Source organism: Sminthopsis crassicaudata, chromosome 6, assembly GCF_048593235.1.
Source record: "Sminthopsis crassicaudata isolate SCR6 chromosome 6, ASM4859323v1, whole genome shotgun sequence".
Classification (NCBI taxonomy): domain Eukaryota; kingdom Metazoa; phylum Chordata; class Mammalia; order Dasyuromorphia; family Dasyuridae; genus Sminthopsis; species Sminthopsis crassicaudata.
In genome coordinates, this window is record NC_133622.1 from 196,713,138 (window position 1) to 196,718,407 (window position 5,270).

The 5,270-nt window shown below is 45.9% G+C and overlaps 2 non-coding genes across 2 annotated transcripts; one reads left to right on the forward strand and one right to left on the reverse strand.

Moving 5' to 3' along the window:
- Positions 1–1,306: 1,306 nt before the first annotated feature.
- Positions 1,307–1,380, reverse strand: TRNAT-AGU (transfer RNA threonine (anticodon AGU)). The gene has a single exon. It is a non-coding gene; the product is annotated as a tRNA-Thr (tRNA).
- Positions 1,381–3,337: 1,957 nt separating this feature from the next.
- Positions 3,338–3,410, forward strand: TRNAA-AGC (transfer RNA alanine (anticodon AGC)). Its single transcript has one exon. It is a non-coding gene; the product is annotated as a tRNA-Ala (tRNA).
- Positions 3,411–5,270: the final 1,860 nt, after the last annotated feature.

A 5,270-nucleotide genomic window follows, 5' to 3' on the forward strand; every position in this document is an offset into this window, starting at 1 on the left:
TATATGTAAATAATGGATTGTTCTATAAAAAAAAAAAAAAAAAAAAAAAAAAAAAATGAACAAGCCGATTTTAGAAAGGCCTGGAAAGATTTACATGAACTGATGCTGAGCGAAACAAGCAGAACCAAGAATACCTTGTACACAATAACGGCAGGAATGTGCGATGATCAACTATGAAAGACTTGGTTCTTCTCAGTGGCTCAGTGATCCAAGGCAATCCCAATGGACTTTGGATAGAAAATACCATCTGCATTCAGAAAAAGAACTAAGACGAAGTATGTCAATACTCCTCTTACTCTCTCCCCATGGTTTTTCCCTTTTGCTCTCATTTAAAACTTTTTAAAAATTAATTTTATAATTATAACATTTTTTTGACAGTACATATGCACAGGTAATTTTTTACATTATCCTTTGTACTCCCTTCTGTTCTGAATTTTTCCCCTCCTTCCCTCCACCTCCTCCCCTAGATGGCAGGCATTCCCATACATATTAAATATAGTATATCCTAGGTACAATATATATGTGCAGGACCGAATTTCGTTGTTGTTGCAAAAGAAGAATTGGATTCGGAAGGTAAAAATAATCTGGGGAGAAAAACAAAAAATGCTAACAGTTTACATTCATTTCCCAGTGTTCCTTTTCTGGATGTAGCTGATTCTGTCCATCATTGATCAATTGGAATTGGATTAGCTCTTCTCCATGTTGAAGATATCCACTTCCATCAGAACACATCCTCGTACAGTATCATTGTTGAAGTGTATAACGATCTCCTAGTTCTGCTCGTTTCTCTCAGCATCAGTTGATGTCTCTCCAAGCTGCTCTGTATTCATCCTGTTGGTCATTTCTTACAGAAATCCCAACACGATTCATAAAGCAATATACTAGGAAAAAATATACTCAGACATTGTCCTCCCTGTTGTTAGCCTGCACACTATATTCCAAATCCAGAGGCTGAATTTCAGGGGTCTCCCATGATTTTAAACCTCTTCCTCCCCACCGCCACCTCTTCGATTCCCTGAGATCTCTGCAAGAAACATTCCCCATCTTAACAAGAGAATGCCAATGATCTACATCGTATTTTGAATTTGTGTTTTGTTTGTAATCGTTTCCCAACTGACTGGGAGCTGCTAGAGAGCGAGGTCCGTATTTCCTCTTTCTTTGTAATCTAAGTCCTTAGTACAGGACCAGGCATCTAATTCGTAGTAGCTGACCAGACAACTGACGTCCGCTCCAGCTCCGATCCCTCCTCAAAGGAATATTACTTTCTTTCTCTCAGGAAACAAGTGAGGAGAATGAAAGAAAAATCAGGCCCCGCTGGGATTCGAACCCAGGATCTCCTGTTTACTAGACAGGCGCTTTAACCAGCTAAGCCACGGAGCCAAGAACTTGCTCGCTTTTCCATTCAAGCAAGGAAGAAAAAAAGGAAAAAGAAAACCCCATCCATATGTGCTTTGACTTTCCCTTTCCTGCCCTGCCAGTTTCCCGCGCACACCAAAATCACTAGCACTTTTCCTTTCTCCTTCCGCTCCGCCCCCACACAACTCGCCCACTCCTTCCTCTCCCCTTCCCTGGCCTACAACGCCAACGCCTCAGCCGCACATTCCTGCTCCCTAGTCCGTGCACTCCCCTCCACCTTCTCCTCTCTCCTCTGCTTCTCTCCTCCACCCCTCGCCCTACCCAGGGGCCCTCTGCTCTCTGCATCCGGCCCCTCCTTCGCCCGCAGCCCCGACCCCGGCAGTGCGGGACAGCCCGCAGCTAACTAGCCTGGCTGGAAACGAGCTAGAGCGCCAATTCCCGTGTACTCCTAGGGGCACCGAGCACTGAGGCGGAGCCGACTGGACCCCGCCCGACACCCCGACGCTGGGCCGGGCCGGGCCGGAACAAGAGCTGGAAAGGCGAAAACCAGAAACGCTCCCACTCCCTGCCTTTCCGCGACCCTGGACAGAACCTAAGGGAGCCTTCCTCCCGTCCATCAGCTAGCTCCGTCCCGAACGCTGCGCGTGCCCCCGACAGTCGCCCGCACCCGGCCCCTCCTTCTGGCGCCCTTCTGTGACCGCTTTCCTTTCAGGGGGTTTCAGACCGTTGGCACTGCGGGAAAGATCTGGGAAGGGCCCTAAAAAGAGAGCGCAGGTAGCGTGACTATCCACCGGTTAGTTTCCTTTTGCTTCCTGCGACACTTTATCTTAACCTGGCGGCAGGCTCAGATGCCAGTTTTCTGAGGGCACCCCACCAAGAGAACCTGTTTTTGGATTTCCCCCTCCCCCCATCTGAGTTTAAAGAGGGAGGGAAAGGAGAGTTGTAAAGGGCAATTTCTCCATCTGCGCCCAAGGAAAAGTGTTCTTTGGTTCCGCGGCCGGGCGAGTAACTTCCAGTCCCGCCGTCCTCTCCGCCCCTGTCCCTTCTCCTGGACAGGACACACTGAACAAATGTGCCAGCAGCCCTTTCCCATCATCTTAGCAGCCCGGATCTGGGGCTTTTGCAGCCTAAAAGCGACGGGTCAAAAAAAAAAAAAAAAAGACTCGCCTCTGAAAGGATCCCCCGTCCCCTTTGGGTTAAACACTTTCAGGGCGAGACGCAGACTGAGCAGTACCAAGTCTGGTAAGCGCGGGGATTCGAACGCGGCTGCATAGCACCCTCTTCTCTACAAACGAGAGGCTTTACCCGCTCAGCCAAATGACAGAAAGCACCCAGCTAACGCTTCGTATAACGGAAGTCGCTAGGAACACGGGCGGCGCCAGCAGCAGCAGCAGCAGCCGCAGTAGCGGCCCGCCCACTTCCTCCGCCAGACTGCCCGCCCAGCTGCGTCCCTTTCAGGAACGCCCTGGGATCTTCGTTTCCTCCCGCTGAACCCCGAAGCCCGGCGAGATCGGGGGTCGGGGAGTAGAGACAGGGCACTGTCTGCCTGCCCTGCTTCTCTCCGACCCCGCCACTCTATCCCTGCTCCTTCGCCCTCAGCCAGCCTCTGCACATGCGCTGCAGCTCGCTCCCCGGGAGGGACGTTCGCCTATTCGGAGCTCTGGGAAACGCCACGGCCCAGACCCGCAGAAAGAAGCCCCTGCCCGGTGTTGGAGGTAAACTCCCGGGGCCCCGAGTCCTCGCAACCCAACTGAGGCTGCATCTGTCGCTCCGCCAAGAGCCAGCGGGCCAGACAGTCAATCATAGCACGCAGTTTCCTGGGAAGGTCGCCGCTTCCATCTACCCTCAGGTCCGAGTCTGGGTCCCACTTGACCACGTGATCGCCCCTGGACCTTAGATTCACTCACGACCGGCGATCCTGACACTAGTTGTGTAAACGTGTTGGCTGTTAGGATTGCTGCGTGACGCAAGTGGCAGGTTCGGGGGATTAGCTCAAATGGTAGAGCGCTCGCTTAGCATGCGAGAGGTAGCGGGATCGATGCCCGCATCCTCCAGTTTTGACTTTCTCCCCTCTCTGTTCTCCTCACCAACTCTCAGCAAGACCACCCACTTTTTTTCCCCTCTTATCCGAATCATCATTTTAATGACATTTACACAATAATCTCAATGATGTAAAAGAAAAGACAGTAAAATGAAATTGAGTGCAATATAATTTTGATGAACAAACTTGGCCCTTGGGAAAAAGATGAAAAAAAAATAATCTTCATTTCCCTTTACTTAAGGAAGAAGTGGAGATAAGGAAGAAGTGGCATACTTCATGTTCTATCAGACTTAAAGGGGATTTATTTCATTTTGAATTGCATGCCTTTGTTTTTTTTTTTTTTAATTTTTATAATTATAACATTCTCTTTGGCAGTACATATGCATAGGCAATTTTTTTTAAAACAACATTATCCCTTGTACTCCCTTCTGTTACGAATTTTCCCCTCCTTCCCTCCACCCCCTCCGGTAGATGGCAGGCATTCCCATACATATTAAATACCTTATAGTATATCCTAGGTACAATATATCTGTGCAGAACCGAATTTTGTTGTTGTTGCAAAGGCAGGATTGTATTCGGAAGGTAAACCACCCACTTTTCTAGTTTCTCCCCCTCCACCCTGTGCTCGGCCCTACACGCAAGCTCTCACTGAGAAAAGCCTCCCGAAATCGGAACCTGGGAGAACCATGGATTGGCTACGTCAGGGAAACTTGAGCTAAGAATTACAAACAAAATCCGCGGCAAAAATACTAACGACTGCAGAAACGAACTTTTCAGCCTCTCTGAAGTCCTGTTTCGAAATTCTTAAGAACTGGTAAAAAGGACTAGCCCCCTTCCTTTCCCAAAAACAATTAGGGGAAAAAAACAAAAAAAACCCTAATTCTGGAGAAGTCCAGAAGGGCTCGTTTTGGGTAAATTGCTCCAGCCACTCTGGAAAGCAATTTGCACCTTCTCTATCCAATTTCTAAATTGTACATAGCCTTTGGGCCATGATACCCCTACTAGATATTTAAATTTATAAGTGCAGGAAAGTATAATAAAACTAACATTTCAGACTTCTGAGAGTTATTGGGTCCAATACCATATCTATCATTGATAGGCCCAGAATTTATGCAAAGTATAATAAGACAATATTTTAAAATTTAAATAAATAAAAATATACATATATACACACACTATTCCATATCTGGGTTTAAGAAAAACTTGCACACTTTCAAACGAAGGCGATAGACCTATTTTCTATTAAAAACAGTCCAAAAGCCTTTGGTTACAAAGGGAAAAAAAAGTCTGTTAAGTATACAGAGGAAATAACATCATGCATAACAATATATTTTGAATGTTTCATCTTTCCCAAATATAAAATAATTACTTTGATAGTAAGGACTCTTTCCCTATGGTCTTTCTAGCCTCTGAAATGATTACAGAGTCTAACACATAGTAGGCATCTTAGCTGGACCACGGACCATATCAGACTTAGGTCACACAGCTACTCCATGTCAAGTGTCTTAAGACTGCATTTTTACACAGATCTCCTTCCTCCAGGGCCAGTACTCTACACACTAATACTAGCTGCCCCCTAACTTGGATTTGTAATAGAAATTCAAGGTTGATTCACGATTAGGAAAATTAAAAACATCCTGCATAAATTTTCCTTTTGTATTAAAAAGGGGTTGGGGGAGAAATCAAAAGATTACTAATATGAGAAAAAAAAAGTATAGCAAGATAATTAAAATCACAATCTTACTTAAATTTACAGATTTAGTGCTACATCAAAAAGATACATGTGTGTATATCTAGATGTATATGTGTACACTTATAAAAACAAACTTTTATCTAATACAAGCCAAGAATCTCAGATTTAACAATGAAAAAA